This window comes from Bos javanicus, chromosome 2, assembly GCF_032452875.1.
Source record: "Bos javanicus breed banteng chromosome 2, ARS-OSU_banteng_1.0, whole genome shotgun sequence".
Taxonomy (NCBI): Eukaryota; Metazoa; Chordata; class Mammalia; order Artiodactyla; family Bovidae; genus Bos; species Bos javanicus.
Genome location: NC_083869.1, coordinates 47,008,934 through 47,026,904, shown reverse-complemented (window position 1 = coordinate 47,026,904; position 17,971 = coordinate 47,008,934). Strand labels below are relative to the sequence as shown.

At 41.0% G+C, this 17,971-nt stretch overlaps 1 protein-coding gene across 3 annotated transcripts in view; it reads left to right on the top strand.

The window, feature by feature from the left end:
- The window catches only part of LYPD6B (LY6/PLAUR domain containing 6B), a 238,239-nt gene that overhangs the window by 200,719 nt on the left and 19,549 nt on the right, over positions 1 to 17,971 (top strand). For all 3 annotated transcript variants that reach the window (XM_061438377.1, XM_061438383.1, XM_061438380.1), the window contains exon 2: positions 2,424 to 2,479. The gene's annotated coding sequence lies outside the window, so the exon portion shown is untranslated. The remainder of the gene's footprint in view (positions 1 to 2,423; positions 2,480 to 17,971) is intronic.

The window sequence follows — 17,971 nt, the reverse complement described above, 5'->3', positions numbered from 1 at the left end:
ATAACATGTCAAACTTTCTAGGATATAATTTCTATTTCATTATTATACCAGTGATTCCTTAAGATTATCCAGTACCAGTCTGTGTTCAAATTTTCTTTTCTGGAACACTTATGGCTTTGTTTTCTGTGTGTGCAATATGATATATGTACCCAGTTATCCCAACTCAGTTTCTTAAAGTTTATTCTTATCTTACTGGTTTTAGATGCCATTTCCCCCATATAACAGACTCTCATGTGTATTTCAGTCTGTTTTCCAGACTTTCTATTCTGTTCCATTTGTCTGTCTACTCAAATGCTGCTGCACTGTTTTAATTACTGTGGCATTAGAGCATGTTTTATAGTCTTTCTGAACTAGTCATTCCCCAAATGAAATAGTAAGTAATCTACTCCAGTTCGTGCTATGTAAAATGACAGAAATATACAGTCCAGCCTCCTCAGATCAGGGATGGGTCTGGTGACTTACAAATCAACAAGGAGTGGGAGTACCATGTGTGAGCATAAACCTGGTCCCTAAGAAAAGTAACAGTAATCACACTGTGGGGAAGTAAATAGTAATAACATAAAAGCTGAGAACCTGGGAAGGGTCTTCATCTGGAGCTAGGAGGAGGAAGCAGAACTGGCAAAGCAAAAAGGACATGGTTTTGGTGGTTGAAACGTGCTTCTCCCTTGGGAGCAGATAATCCTGGTTTTCTTTGGCAAAGTCAGAAAGGCCGGTGGTAGAGGAAGTTGCAGAATTTGCTGTGTACCTGCCCTAGGAAACCCATCAGAGACATAAAGCGTGCTAAGAGCCAAGAGGGCCTGGCCGAAGTGTGTTGGGGAGACTGTGCGATCATTGTGCTCTAGGAAGTTCACAAACCTGAACAGGCAATAACCCTGAACTCCAAGGCTGCCTGTGTGCTGGCTGTGCCTCTGAAGTTGCAGGAGTGAACCTTATTGTCCCTTTCTCAGGAAAAGGATGATGTTTTATTCTGAACCCTCTTTCCAGGAGACAGTATTAATTCTACCTAACAAGATACCTTTACTGGAAAGTATCTGAGAGAGGACTTCTAATATGAGTTATTATGGGCAGGGACATCTGAAGTATTTAGCAAGGGCACATTTTCTTCTTGTAGTTTAGTCGCTAAGTCATGTCTGACTCTTTTTGACCCTATAGACTGTAGCCCTTCAGGCTTTTCTGTCCATGGGATTTTCCAGGCAAGAACATTGGAGCAGTTTGCCATTTCATACTCCAGGGGATCTTCCCAACCCAGGGGTTGAACCTGCGTCTCTTTTGTCTCCTTCGTTGGCAGGGAGATTCTTTACTACTGAGCCCCCGGGAGGGTATACCATAATACCTCTTTTTCCTTTTGAAATGCATGTATCTGCTGGACTCTGTCTGCACCATCACACAAGTCCAGAAAATGATAAGGTGGTCACAGCACAAGGAAAAGACCTGGATCCATAGTGAGTGGAAAGACTGAACCAGGATGACTGTGGAATGACTTCATCCCTGGCAGACACCCTTAATAACCTTTGACAGAGCCGGTAACCTCTTCATCCCCAATTTCCTCCTTATAAACTGCAGGAGAGCATACCCGCTTACCTCACAGGGATGTGAGGAACCTTAATTAGATTCTGATGGGAAAGTTCTTTACTGATGAGTCATGATATAGTGACTGTGATAATTTGAGGCTGCATAGCCATGAGTTGCCTGCTGCCCAGATGCAGATGCCAAAGGGTAAATGGAAATCGGTCATCATCAGAGTCAGGGGAGTGGACTTTTCGAAGTGAATGAATGGGTGAAGTCATCCTTGTTCGGGCATAATCAACAGTTCCTTACTGAGTGTCTACCCTGTGCGAATGGTAGCAAGCAACTGTATTGGAGACAGGAGGAGGTTAGCAAGGAGTGGCAGGCCTGAGGTGCATGCCCTGAGCTGGCTGCTGGAGTGGCTGTTGGCCTCCTTGGAAGACAGTAGCTCAGATTTGTGACTCTTTGGACCAGAAGTCACCTTCGCCATCAGTGGTGCGAGCTGGGCGTTGGTTATAGTTGGCTTCACATTCCAGCATGATTTAAACAATAAGAGTCACTGGGGCTCCCCCAGACCCCCTCACTTTCCAGATGCCACTCTTACCAAATCCCTAAGCTAGCTTTCTCTCTTAGGTGTTCCAGTGAAAAGAATCTTTGTGTTCATTAACAAAAGGGGAAAAGAAAAGGGACCCCTCTTTTGGCCTCTTTGACTTCTGTATTTGCATGAAGCTGTTTTACAAAGTACTTTCAAGGTGTGCTTTATTTTAAGCACAAGGTAAAAGGGACTGTTTTAGGCATTATCATAGAACACTGTCTCTGCCAATAAGGAGTTTTATGGTCTGGAAATTGGTACAGAATATGGATGAGATCTCAATGTACATTTCAAGCTGAACCTTTTTTTTTTTTTTTTTTTTTAGGTGTCCTTGGGTGAGAGTAGCAGGAAGTGAAAGAGGAGGTGAAGAGAAAATTAAGGGTGAGTACAAGTAGATTTGGAAGGTGAAGTAAATGGCTTCTCTGGGAAATGAGGCTGCTAAGACCATTATCCCAATAGGAAGTTTTTGGACTGTGGAAGGTGAGAGGTGACCAGAGAAAAATCAGAGGAAGTTCTGGAGAAAGTCCTTCATTTAAGTGACAAGCCCATTGTCACATAAATATAGTGTTGTTTATTGAAACACAAGATTTTAAGGAAGGAGAATAGGGCAAATCATAATTGTGTTAATATGGAATTCTGGTTTTCAGTGAATTTATTTTTATTTTAATATTAAAAATATACAGTTTTTAAAGGTTATTTTGCATTTATAGTTATTAGAAAATATTGTCTACTGCCTTGTTGTACAACACAGCCTTGAGCCTATTTTAAACCCAATGGTTTGTACCTCCCACTTCTCCCGCCGACCCACCCCCATGCTGCCCCTCCCACCTGACTCCACTTGTAACTATTAACTTGTTCTCTACATCTGTGAGTCTGCTTCTTTTTTGTTATATTCACTAGTTTGTTATATTTTTCAGAGTCCACATATAACTGATAGCGTGTATTGTATCTTTCTGGCCTATTTCATTTAGTGTATGCCCTCCACGTCCATCCATGTTGCTACAAATGGCAAAATTTTGTTTTCTTTCTGTGGCTGAGTAATGGCACCCCACTCTTGCCTGGAAAATCCCATGGCTGGGGGAGCCTGGTAGGCTCCAGTCCATGGGGTCGCTAAGAATCGGACACAACTGAGCGACTTCACTTTCACTTTTCACTTTCATGCATTGGAGAAGGAAATGGCAACCCACTCCAGTGTTCTTACCTGGAGAATCCCAGGGATGGGGGAGCCCGGTGGGCTGCTGTCTATGGGGTCGCACAGAGTCGGACACGACTGAAGCGACTTAGCAGCAGCAGTATTCCATTGTTATGTATGTACCACTTCTTCTTTATCTGTTCATCTGTTGATGGACACTCAGGTTTCTTTCCCGACTCAGCAGTTGTAAATAATGCTGCTGTGAACATTGCGGTGCATGCATCTTATTCAACTAGTGACTTAAATTTTTTTCAGTAATAGCTGGGAGTAGAATTGCTGGGTCATACAGTAGTTCTATTTTTAGTTTTTTGAGAAACCTCTGTACTGTTTTCCACAGTGGATGCACCAATTTACATTCCCACCAACAATGTATGAGGGTTCCCTTTTCTCTACATCCTCACCAACATTTGCTATTTGTATTATTTTTGTTGATAGTCATTTTGACAAGTGTGACGTGACATCTCATTGTGCTTTTGATTTGTAGTTCTCTAATATTAGCAATGTGGAGCTTCTTTACATGTTCCTATTGGCCATCTGCATGTCCTCTTTGGAAAAATGGCTATCAAGTTCTTCTGCTCATTTTTTAATTGGGTTGTTTACTTTTTTACATTGAGTCCTTTGAGCTGTTTACGTATGTTGGTTATCAATCCCTTATCAGTCATGTCATTTGCAAATATTTCCTTCCTTTCAGTAGGTTGTCTTTTTGTTTTTCAGTTGTTTCCTTTGCTGCACAAAATCTTTTCCGTTTAATTAGGCTCCATTTGTTTATTTTTGCTTTTATCACCTTTAATTTAGGAGATGGACCCCAAAAATATCGCTGTAATTTATATCAAAGTGTGTTCTAAGTTTTCTTCTAAGAGTTTTAGGGTTTTGGTCTTACTTTTAGGTCTTTAATTCAGTTTGAGTTTGTTTTTGTATATGGTATGACAGAATGTTCTAATTTCATCCTTTTACATGTAGCTGTCCAGTTTTCACTTATTGAAGAAATTGTCTTTTCCCCATTGCATATTTTTGCCACCTTTATCAAAGTTCAAGTTGATTATTGCTGATTATAAGTATGTGGGCTTATTTCTGGCCTTTCTGTCCTATTTCACTTATCTGTGTTTTTGTGCTGGTACCACACTGTTTTGATTACTGTTGTTCAGTCGCTCAGTCGTGTCCAACTCTTTGCGACCCCATGGACTGCAGCATGCCAGGCTTCCCTGTCCTTCAGCATCTCTGGGAGTTTGCTGAAACTCATGTCCATTGAGTTGGTGATGCCATCCAACCATCTCATCCTCTGTCCTCTCCTCCTCCTCCTGGCTTCAACTTTCCGAGCATCGGGGTCTTTTCCAATGAATCGACTCTTTACATCATGTGGGCAGAATATTGGAGCTTCAGCTTCAGCATCAATCCTTCCTATGAATATTCAGGGTTGATTTCCTTTAGGACTGACTGGTTTGATCTCCTTTCAGTCCAAGGAACTCTCAAGAGTCTTCTCCAACACCATAGTTTGAAAGCATCAGTTCTTTGGCACTCAGCCTTCTTTATGGTCCAGCTCTCACATCCATACATGACTACTGGAAAAACCATAGCTTGGACTATATGGACCTTTGTTGGCAGAGTATTATCTCTGCTTTTCAATACATTATCTAGGTTTGTCATAGCTTTTCTTCCAAGGAGCAAGGGTCTTTTAATTTCATAACTGCAGTCACCATCTGCAGTGATTTTGGAGCCCAAGAAAATTAAATCGGTCACTGTTTCCATTGTTTCCCCATCTATTTGCCATGAAGTGATGGGACTGGATGCCATGACCTTGGTATTTTGAATGTTGAATTTTAGGCCGGCTTTTTCCCTCTCCTCTTTCAACTTTGTCAAGAGGCTCTTCAGATGGTCTTTGCTTTTTGTCATAAGGGTGGTGTCATCTGCATATCTGAAGTTATTGATATTTCTCCCAGCAATCTTGATTCCAGCTTGTGATTATTGTAGCTTTGTAATATAGTCTGAAGTTAAGGCATGTGATTCCTCCAGCTCTGTTCTTCTTTCTCAAGATTGTTTTTACTATTTGGGATCTTTTGTGCTGCCAGGAGCAGTATTCATGGGTGGAATGTTCCCCATTATGGCTGTGACTGGTGTCTACATCCCCTCGGTGAGCTGCAGCCACCTCCCATCTTTCTGAGTGACTCTCTTAAGACAAGCAGGGGAGGTCTGGCATGGGTTCCTATCAAATTACTGGTTTTGTCTTAGGTCCTGGTTGTATGTGAAATTTTGTGTAGCCCTTTTAAGAGTAAAGTCTCTATTTCCCCCTGTACTGTGAAGCTCCTGAAATTAAGCCCTACTAGCCTTCAAAGTCAAATGCTCTAGGGCAGAGGTCCTCAGCCTCTGGGCCACAGACTGGTACCTCCTGTCAGATCAGCAGCATCATTAGACTGGAAATAAAGTGCACAGTAAATGTAATCATTTGCACTTGAATCATCCCAAAACTTTCCCCCTCTCCTGCCGGCCCATGGAAAAATTTTCTTCCATGAAACCAGTCTCTGGTGCCAAAAAGTTTGGGGACTACTGCTCTAGGTCCTGATGCAGGACCATGCAGGCTGGGGAATTGGACATGGGGTCCAGAATTCTTATGCCTTTTCGGAGAACCTGCACAATATAATTCTCCAGTCTGGGGGTCAACCCCCCCAGGGGTATGGGATTTGATTGTATCCTGAGTCTGCCTTTCCTAGTTGTCTTGTTGTGGTTCCTTCTTTATGTCTTTAGTTGGAGAAGATCTTTTCTGATGGGTTCTAGTCATTTTTTATGGATGATTGTTTTGCAGATAGTTGTTTTGCTGTACTCATGAGAGGAGGTGAGCTCAGGGTCTTCCTACTCCCCCATCTTTCCCCCTTCCTCAGTGAAATGTTTGTGTTTAAATAAACTTACATTTCTGTGTTAGGTTCTATGATGGAGTAAGAGTACAGCTTTGAATACACTAAAGCTTTCATGGGCTCCAGTGCTATGTTCATCAAAATGTGTTCATTTTTCTCAGCTCTTTTATTAAATAAGGTTCAGGAATTTCACCTCCCCCTCTCTCCTTATTTCATGATGTTCTTTAGTGATGGTAGGAGCAGAAAAAAAGATGCATTTTGGTGGCCTTATGATATTTGCATGGGATTATAAAATATTTTTCAGCTAGATTTTTCTTGTTAATATTCTCATTTTCTTTCTAAAGCCTTCATTCTCCCCTTGATTAGTTTGTAGCATACATCCAGTTGTAACAGTTGCTCTTATACTCTCCTGGTAAAGAGGTATTGTTTAGTCACTGCAGCTATCCCTACAACGCCTGACACTTTGGTTCAGTGTGACTCACTTCCTAGTGTTTTGAGACTGGATTCACAGCTTCGTCAGGGTCCTGGAAGGAACCAGATGGCATATTCAGACTGGTGTTATTTGAGAGAATGAATAAGGGGCTATTTACAGTGGTTTGGGCTAGGTTTAGGAATATCAACAAAGGATAGTCCCAGCCTTCAGAGATGGCAACAGAGAGAAGCCATTTCTCTCCTACAGGCCTGAAGCTGTGAGTTGCTCAGTCGTGTCTGACTCTTTGCAGCCCCATGGACTGTAGCCCACTAGGCTCCTCTGAGCATGGAATTCTCCATGCAAGAATACTGGAGTGGGTAGCCTTTCCCTTCTCCAGGGGATCGTCTTGACTCAGGGATTGAACCTGTGTTCCCCTGCATTACAGGCAGATTCTTTACCATCTGAGCCTTGGATAAGAAAAAATGGTTACTGGAACCCAGGAGAAGGTAGCTATGAAGTTAGGGACCTGACAGGATCTGAGAGGCATGATGACAGCCTGGGAGGGAGTGAGTCTGGGGAGTAAATACCTCAGTCTCACTCTCTGCCCACTCTCCAGTCTGCTAGTTTCTGCCATTGACCAAATCAAATTGAGAGCCCGTAGGAAAGGGAACTGTGTGCCTGGTCATCATAGCTTGGCTTCGCAGGGCACAGATCAGGGTGGACAAGGCTGGATGATGGGGCTGGAGGAGCAAGAGATGAAAGCCCAGCAGGGCTTAGTCCCTTTCACCCTTTTAGGATAGCTTGGGAAGATCATGTGGTCAGAGCTTATTTAAGGCCCAACCTAGTATGTGTTGAACCACATGTGAATACACTAGGCCAGCGATGGGCAGAGCTTTAGTTGTTGAAAACAGAGCTCTCACAATCTTCATGTGTTCACCTAAAATCTAAATGAACAGTCAACATGGAAATGGAAATTCTGTTGGTGGAAAAGATGAAAAAGCTTTTTTTTTAAAAAAAAAAACACGTAATGCCTATGTGTGTGAGGCATTTAGAGACCTTTAGCTCAAGAATTGGAGCTGCAATTCCCACTCCAGTGCTCAAGAAGGAAGGGCAATCTTGTATCCCCAAACAAACCCCAAGCATTTTCTAGGGTGGAGACTATTCCATGGGGCAGAGTAGACACACAAAGTTTTCATGAGGGAGAAATATTGGAGCTTAGCCTTTAAAAAAGAGTGAGAAATACAAAGTATTTCTTTAAAGAAGAGTGAGAAATACAAGCAGAGTCTACTGTTCTTTTTTGGAATTTAAAAAAAATTTACTTTTAATTGCAGTATCATTGCTTTACAATGTTGCGTTAGTTTCTGCTGTACAGCAACATGAATCAGCCATATGTATGCATATATCCCCTCCCTCTTGAATTCCCCTCCTACCCACTCACCATCCCACCCCTCTAGGTCATCAAGGAGCACTGAGCTGAGCTTCCTGCTAGTTATCTATTTTACACATGATAGTCTATATATGTCGATGCTACTCTCTCAATTTGTCCCACCCTCTCCTTCCCACACCACAGTGACCACAAGTCTGGTCTCTACATCTCCATTCCCATCCTACAGATGGGTTCCTCAATACCATTTTTCTAGATTTCATGTGTATGTGTTAATAGCCAATATTTGTTTTTCTCTTTCTGACTTATTTTACTTTGTATGACAGACTCTAGGGAGCCTGTTGCTTTTTAAAGCACGCTTTATGAGAACTGCTTTTATTTATAAGCATAGACAAAGATGTATGGATGTGAGAGTTGGACTATAAAGAAAGCTGAGCACCAAGGAATTGATGCTTTTAAATTGTCGTGTTGGAGAAGACTCTTGAGAGTCCCTTGGACCGCAAGGAGATCCAACCAGTCCATCCTAAAGGAGATCAGTCCTGGGTGTTCATTGGAAGGACTGACGTTGAAGCTGAAACTCCAATACTTTGGCCACCTGATACGAAGAGCTGACTCATTTGAAAAGACCCTGATGCTGGGAAAGATTGAGGGCAGGAGGAGAAGGGGATGACAGAGGATGAGATGGTTGGATGGCATCACCAACTTGATGGACGTGGGTTTGGGTGGACTCCAGGAATTGGTGATGGACAGGGGCGCCTGGCACGCTGTGGTTCATGGGGTTGCAAAGAGTTGGAGACGACTAAGCGACTGAATTGAACTGAATAGACAAAGAATATAGACTTATCAGAAAGCAGTTAAATGAAAATACTCCACTGAGGCCTAAATATTGTGCTCACATATATTCTAGAGTAGTTTTCTTAAAACTCATCTTCAGAGGAGTTTTACATTCTTCTCTCATATATACTTAGATAATTACAGCATTTGAGAGCTGAAAATAGGTGTATTGAATTTGTCTTAAATCTGGCCCAGATATGGTATAATCTTAATCATATTGGCTGGTATGTAATCCATTGAGGAATCATAAATCTCAAATTTTAGATTTTTTTTTTTGCATTATAATGCGTTAGTTTCTGCTGTACAGCAAAGTGAATCAGCCATACATATACACATATCCCCTTTTTTGGATTTCCTTCCCATTTAGTCACCATAGAGCATTGAAGAGAGTTCCCTGTGCTATACAGTCCTTGTTGGTTATCTATTTAGAACATAGTAGTGTATATAAATTAATCCCAATCTCCCAATCCATTCCACCCCCTTCTAATTGTAGTGTTTAATACTTATTTAATAGTTTGATAATTAAACCAACAGTGTATAGGGACTTAGTCATTCTCCTTTAATTCCCACAACTCTGTGCAAAATAGATATTTAATATCTCTGTTTTACTGATAGGAACCTGAGTCTCAGAGCAGTAGAGGAATCAGCCAGAGGCGGCAGGTCCAACTAATGGCAGGGTCAGAATTTGCTCCCAGGCCTGAGCGCCTCTAAAAGCCATTGTCCCCGCACTAGACTGGTCAGCATGTACACTTGACTTTACCTTTGTAGGACTGTGAACCATTGCTTAAATGTCATTTTTCATGATGCAATTAAGACACTATTGCCTATCATTTTTCAATTCCTCTGGGAATATAAAATGATGCACATATATATCTTTATGTGTACACTTTCTTCTGCTCCAAGTGGTAATATAGTGACAATTTATAGGGCAAGTGACATGCTGTAACTTTGTTATATATGTAGAATGCAGACTTTTTTTTAATTAGAATTGCTTTTATAAGCTTGTTACCTTCCAGAGAGTTCTTTGAATAATCTGTTCTGGAATTTGTGACTGTGCAAAAGTTAGCATGATATTCTTTTGCCATTGCATGTAGTTTATTGTTGGTTTTCAAATGGCCTCCTGTTTTAGAATGATAGCCATGAACATGTTCTTGTGCAATACAATTTTAGATATAGAATCAGGAATAATTTGAGCTAGTTCTATAAATCATGGTCCGTGACATAAAGCCTCAGGACAGAAGAAAGACACCAGGACAAATGCATAGCAACAGTTCTGCATCCTAAAGCTTTCCCAAATGAAAGATAACCGTGTGGATGCTGAAAGCAGCTGACGTGATTGGTAATATAGTCTCTTACACAGAGTTCTAGGGGCTTCCCAGGTGGCGCTGGTAGTAAAGAACCCGCCTGCCAATGCAGGAGATTTAAGAGATGCAGGTTAGATCCCTGGGTGGGGAAGATCCCCTGGAGGAGGGCTTGGTAACCTACTCCGGTATTCTTGCCTGGAGAATCCCATGGACAGAGGAGCCTGTCTGCATATATGTACACACATATAAACATATATATGTATACACATATATACATACATATATACATATGTACACATATACATACATATCCAGATCAAATTATCATCTCAGATTTCTGTTTTGGTACAGATATTCCATCATGTTAGAATATACACAGAGAGATTCAAATGAGACACACATCAGTATACATACTTTATTTCTATGGTCATTTTCCTATGTCTGCTGAGGTTAAATGCAGTCAAAAGTGCTCGCCGTCACTTGCATGTCTAGTGACCTTGAAAGCTAAGTTTTCTCAGTTGAGTTCTGTATGCCATGTGTTAGAGAAGGCATATTTTGGATTGTTCTCCTCTGCTCAACAATTGTAGAATATTGGGTCCTTAGCCAGTGTTCTTGCATGGAGAATCCCAGGGACGGGGGAGCCTGGTGGGCTGCCGTCTATGGGGTCGCACAGAGTCAGACACGACTCAAGTGACTTAGCAGCAGCAGCAGCCAGCTATTGGACATTACAGCCTAGATTTCTATTATGAGAACTTTGATTGGCTATTAAAAGACATGAGTTCAGTACAGCAAGCACGGATGGGGAACATAAAACACAGTGTCCTCCGTGCCTAGCCTCTGCTGCCACTTGGTTTACATCCATGCAGGTCTGCGGGTGGCATGGCGCATTAACAGCACCAGCACCTCTGTGCCTGCAGCTCTCTTGAAGAGGTTCTGTCCAGTTATTCTGTCTTCCTCTCAAATTTAAAGACACCTCTCTTACACAGAAAAGAAAATAACATCCCTCATTTGCCTGCCTGACAGCGGAAATATCTTTATAAAATTGCCTCAATATTATGCCTTTGGCTTTTTTTCTTTAAAGAAATGGCCAAATGAGGGATGTGTCTTGAGCTCTTCAAAACAAATTTCAGGCATTATCTGCATGTTCTTTGGTGCTTTCTGTAGAAAAATGCATAGGGCCCATTAATTTGAGAATTAAGGACTAGGGAGTTTTCTGTTTACAAATCATGAGAATGTGTATTCCACATATGTTTCCCTTGGTTCCTGGGCAGTACAGAGCAGAGCGTGACGTACAACAGAGGAACACCATTTGTACAAGGGGTTAGGATCTTTATTTTTCCTTTCATCCAATATGGTTTTTACACCGTACTTTGAGAACCTTAATGCTTTAATTGACTTGGCATAGGCCTCTTAAAAATCACTTATGGAAGCAAACTGTGTAAAAATTATTCCACCCGTGTGAAGGATACTATTAGATATAATCAATTAACATATTTTATTAGGTCTCTATCATTTGTCCAAATAGTTCAATGAAACACAATAAACCAATCTTGATCCTTTGTAAAAGGAATCCATTTTCCAAGTCTTAAACATCTAAGCTTTTAAATATTGTTCATTTGGAGTTCTTACTGTCTTATTTCTCCAGTATCATGAAAGCCTTCTCAAAAAGATGTAAAATTATATCTTGGACAAAAATGCAGCTGAAAAGCTATTACGTTGGAAGTATCTTTTAGCTATTTCTTAAAATTTGAATCCCATTTAAAAAGATTTCTTTACAATTGATTAGACTATTTCTTCACCCAAATTACATACTTATGGGCCCTGTATTAATTCACAATTAGATTTAAATTTGGTTTGCATAATGAAATGATTTTAATGTTAGCACAGTTTTAGACAGTATCTTGTACCACAATGCATGTAGTAGGAACAACTCCCATCTTAACACTGTAAAATGCACACCTTTATGTTTAGAAATGAGATACTCAGTTCGGTGAGCTTTTGATCCTGTGTTTGAGATTTTTTGAAAGATGTTCTTTAAAAGAGAACAGCGGGAATCTGAAATATTATGGTAATATTGTATTTCATTATGACTTTTTAGGGCATAACTAAAAGTCTTCATTAATATTCTTCCCCTAAAATCATAGAATATTAGAAGTGAAGGAACCTTGGCAGTCATTCATCCCAGCTTTCCACTTGGTTGCAATAGAGAGAACTTCAGAATCTTCTTGAGAAATGAGTGCCCAGAACTCCACACTGTGTACCAGATTTGGTCCAGCTGGTATGGAATGGAGTTAGACAGTTATATCCCTTGATCTGATCTCTATTCTGCTAATATTGTCTGAAGAAGCCTCAGGGCAGGAAAGGAGAGGGAGAACAAGTCTTGAACATCATCTCAGTAAAATAGGAATTACCTATGTTATTGCACTCAGTCCACACAATTTAGAAAATTTGCCCACCTGACTCTAAGCCTCACTTGTCTTACTGGCAATGGGGACAGTACTTCTCTTTTTTTTTTTTTCTAATTTTATTTTTAAACTTTACATAATTGTATTAGTTTTGCCAAATATCAAAATGAATCCGCCACAGGTATACATGTGTTCCCCATCCCGAACCCTCCTCCCTCCTCCCTCCCCACACCATCCCTCTGGGCCGTCCCGGTGCACCAGCCCCAAGCATCCAGCATCGTGCATTGAACCTGGACTGGCAACTCATTTCCTACACGATATTTTACATGTTTCATTGCCATTCTCCCAAATCTTCCCACCCTCTCCCTCTCCCACAGAGTCCATAAGACTGTTCCATACATCAGTGTCTCTTTTGCTGTCTCGTACACCGGGTTATTGTTACCATCTTTCTAAATTCCATATATATGCGTTAGTATACTGTATTTATGTTTTTCCTTCTGGCTTACTTCACTCTGTATAATAGGCTCCAGTTTCATCCACCTCATTAGAACTGATTCAAATGTATTCTTTTTAATGGCTGAGTAATACTCCATTGTGTATATGTACCACAGCTTTCTTTATCCATTCATCTGCTGATGGACATCTAGGTTGCTTCCATGTCTTGGCTATTATAAACAGTGCTGCGATGAACATTGGGGTACACGTGTCTCTTTCCCTTCTGGTTTCCTCAGTGTGTATGCCCAGCAGTGGGGTTGCTGGATCATAAGGCAGTTCTATTTCCAGTTTTTTAAGGAATCTCCACACTGTTCTCCATAGTGGCTGTACTAGTTTGCATTCCCACCAACAGTGTAAGAGGGTTCCCTTTTCTCCACACCCTCTCCAGCATTTATTATTTGTAGACTTTTGGATCGCAGCCATTCTGACTGGTGTGAAATGGTACCTCATAGTGGTTTTGATTTGCATTTCTCTGATGATGAGTGATGTTGAGCATCTTTTCATGTGTTTGTTAGCCATCTGTATGTCTTCTTTGGAGAAATGTCTATTTAGTTCTTTGGCCCATTTTTTGATTGGGTCATTTATTTTTCTGGAGTTGAGCTGTAGGAGTTGCTTGTATATTTTTGAGATTAGTTGTTTGTCGGTTGCTTCATTTGCTATTATTTTCTCCCATTCTGAAGGCTGTCTTTTCACCTTGCTAATAGTTTCCTTTGATGTGCAGAAGCTTTTAAGGTTAATTAGGTCCCATTTGTTTATTTTTGCTTTTATTTCCAATATTCTGGGAGGTGGGTCATAGAGGATCCTGCTGTGATATATGTCGGAGAGTGTTTTGCCTATGTTCTCCTCTAGGAGTTTTATAGTTTCTGGTCTTACGTTTAGATCTTTAATCCATTTTGAGTTTATTTTTGTGTATGGTGTTAGAAAGTGGTCCAGTTTCATTCTTTTACAAGTGGTTGACCAGATTTCCCAGCACCACTTGTTAAAGAGATTGTCTTTAATCCATTGTATATTCTTGCCTCCTTTGTCAAAGATAAGGGACAGTACTTCTTAACTCTGTGGTTACCTGATTATGAAAGGTAGACCTAGAATTTTATCCTGTTTGTTGTTGTTCAGTCGCTACGTTGTGTCTGACTCTGTGACCCCATGGACTGCAGCATGCCAGGCTCCCCTGTCCATCACTATCTCCTGGAGTTTGCTCAGATTCATGTCTATTGAGTCAGTGATGCTAACTAACCATCTCATCCTCTGCTGCCCCCTTCTTTTGCCTTCAGTCTTTCCCAGAGTCAGGGTCTTTAGGTCTTCCTGAATCTAAAGCCCATTGTTTCCCCCTCAAAGATGACTGTATTAATTTTGACAGTCATAATTCACCAGTGGCTCGCGTTAACTTTTGGACCCCAATAATGTGTGATAGCACAGGGACCATGTCTCTAACTCACTGTTGTATATAAGTGCTTAGCGCAGTACCTAGTATGAATGCATGACTTATAAACATGCTGCTTTCAAGATCTGGACAAGCTGTAAAGAGAGGTCAAATCATGATTCCATTTTTCCCTATTGAATGTTTTTTGCAAGAGTAAAATCCATAGTACTCTATGGAGATTTTTGTATTTTCAGATAAAGATGATGGACTAAGTATAAGCTAAAATTCTCTCTTGTATTTTGCTTCAGGCACATAGAAATGCTAAATTAAATATCTTTAAAATTAATTTTAAACTTGGGTTGCAGGGGAGGGGAATTATCCAGGTACTGGAAACAGAGAATCTGTCAGAGAGGGTCAACTCTGAGCTGCAGGGCCAGGCTCTCATTGCCCAGGTCAGGTCCCCTCAAGGAAGACAGCTGAAGCAGTCTCAACCTATAGCCCGTGATTCATCTTGCCAAATTTCTTGGGAACCAGAATATCACCATTGGTCAAACTCAAATAGCTGGAAACAAGTAGTACTACCCTTGTGATAGACTGTAAAGTTTCCTGGCAAATTTCTCCTTTTCTGAGGAGTGTTTTCATCTTTTCCACTGTGAGTAAAATTCCAGCACTCAGGTTGCATTTTCTCTTTGCTTTCTATTCTTTTTACAAGGGAAGGCAGGCCCATTAGGTTTGCCATTAAAGTGTCTTAGCGCAGATAAGTGATGCTTGCAGTAAGGTGTGAATGCAGGTGTTGATAGGCATGTTGGACTTAGGATAGCTGCTCCCCTTAAATTATCTATATTGCATTTGTTTTATTGGCAGTGGCGGTTGGCCTGGCGCTTGCTGACTCATTTTTAGCAATTGTATAAGCTGTGCTGGTGTTTACCACCTCTGCCTGATCTCGGGTTTCAAATCCCCTTTTGATCCCATAATGGTTTTATCATCATTGGATGCCCTGCCAGCTCCTTATTGCCCACAATCTGTCTTACTTGCTAAGAAAGATGCTCCTTATAGGTCATAACTAATGATGTTCGTTCTGTTCCAAAATGTATCTATTGAATATCTACCATGTGCTGAGTGTGGACCTAGGGGATATAAAAGTGATGGAGGTCCTTTTCCTATCTCAGAAGAGCTTGAGGTCAAGGATGTGCCATTCCTGAGGCCTGCATGTACCCCAGGAAAGCTTAAAAATGCCACGTATAGGATGGGATGATGACCATGGCTGGGACCTGGGAAATAGTCATGCTGCTGGACCATGAGCCATGTACATCCATTACTCCTGGCAGTAGTGGGCCAGTCTCATATGGAGTTTCCTAAATTTACACATCTGGCTACCTGCCATTCCCTGAGTGCCTGAGAGTTGCCTGTCCCTGCTGTAACCCTACAGATGTGCCTTGCAGAAATCCCTTCTCTTGGCAAGGAAGCACACTGCATTCTGGAACAAGAATGAATATACTTTCCAAAGAGAGGACTCCTAAAATAAAGACCAGCATCAGAGGTGAGGGGTTTCTGACAAGGTCTTCTATCTGAGAAAGATGGATAATGGTGATGAGCTTTGTTGGGGGTTGGTGGGGTGGGGATGTTTTGAGCCACCCGTGGGTTTGAGAAGTGTGGACCAGGTACCTAATATCTATGTGAGGCTATGTTAGTGTCAAAGTAAGAAAACATCCAAGTTACAGGAAGCTGAATTATGATGGCTGTATTCTAAGTCAGAGAGCAGCTGTTGTTAACCATTATGTGTGGGTCTTAACCCAGGGGGAAAATATGTATGGACATGATATTGCAAATAACCTTAAGTTCCTTGTAGGTCCCCCTCCCCTACATGGAGAACTCTGCTGTGTGATAGTTGTAGAGAAAGTAACAGAATGGTTTAGTTTAGCTTGTGTTCAAGATTTTTTTTTCCCCTTTTTGGAGCAGAATACAAATTCTGCTATAACCTTGTTCTGCAAGAAAGATTGCAACAAGAGCCTACTCAGCAAAGCCTCAGCAGATAAATTTTAGTTCAGAGTCTCCATGAAATGATTCCAAATGTGAAACTACTTTCAGATACTATAATTTAGTCATTTGCTTTTTCATTATCCTAATGTCTTTGGGTTGTGAAAAATAAAACAGTCATGTTAACACAAACCTATACACTGAAAAAGAGAGATAAATATAGGTGCCATGGGAAAAGCAGTATGTAGTAGATTATAAAACATGCTCTGGAAAATATGAGATATTGTTATTTGGTGCTTCCCTCATCTGACAGGTAAAACCTTTGCAGTTTGAGAGGATCTTGATAGAATAAGACTATGCTGTTTTAACTAAAACCAGAAAGGAAAATACATCTAGTCTATATGGAAGCAACATTCTTGTGGCCTATTTTTCACCATTATCAACTTTTGTGCTAGAAGAAACTGCACAGACACATTTTGAGGGCATGCTGTGTTCCAGGCTGCGTGCTAGGGTCTTTGCACGTATTGCCCCTGAACCCCCACCTTGTGGGGGCAATAGTAATGAGACTATATTCTCTACAGTGCTTTTTCCAGGAAAGGGGAAACCACAACACATGTCTAATTCTTGGGTTTATTGTTCCTTCCGTTGTTTTTAAGTCTTCTATGAGCCATCATATCATGCTTGATGTTATCCAGAAGAACCTTCGAGGTATACCTGAATTCTTCCTTCCTCTGTGTTCACTGTTATTTGTATTCCTTTCTTCCCAGAGCTAGAAATAGGACTAGGCATTTTGGACCAATTACTACTTTCCAGAGACAAAGCTTTCTTGAGAGTAGTTTTCAAAACTAGATAATCTAAAACAGAACAGTTTCTCGACTCGGCTGGATCTGAGATCCTTGCCATGGCCTGGAAGTGCCTGTGTAGTCTGGCCTCACCGACTCTGGCTTTGTCTGTTCCCCCCCTCTCATGCTCTGGTCACACTAGCTGCTTTCTGAGTTCCCCCAGTGAGGCACACTTCTTCTGATCTAAGGACTTGGTTTCTTTTCCCTTGATTCTTTGCTTGAACATGTCCTTATCAACATTTAATTCACCTGTATAAATGTCACCTACTCAGACGTATTGGGCTCACCATATATGTTAAACACTTCCTTCTGTCCACCGACATAACACCTTACCATGTTCCTTCCACAGAATTTACAATGGTCAGAAATTATGGCCTTTTCCATATGTACTGCCTGTCTTCTCCCTCTAAAATGCAAACTGCCTGAGAGCAAAGACTTTGTTGGGGATCCAGCGATGAAAATGTCTCTTATGTACTAGGTGTCAGTAATGGTGTATTGAATGGATGGGCTTTTGTCTGAGATGACGTGAGGAAAATTAGGGGTTCTGACTTGCGATTCCGAAGTACTTGGTGATGTGTTCATAATAGTAAATGCTTCAGAATTAGCAAAATGCTGAGCACATAAGTATTGAGATAGATAGATATGTATGAACAAATTTGTATACCCCTATGAGGTAGATATTATTATTATTCCCACTTTATAGATGCAAAAATTATGGTACAGAGAGGTTGAGGAACTTTTGTTAGTTGCTATTCAGATGGTAGGTTTGAAGGCAAGTACTTGAGCTAATGCTGTTTACCACTGAATAGACAGTGCTCAATG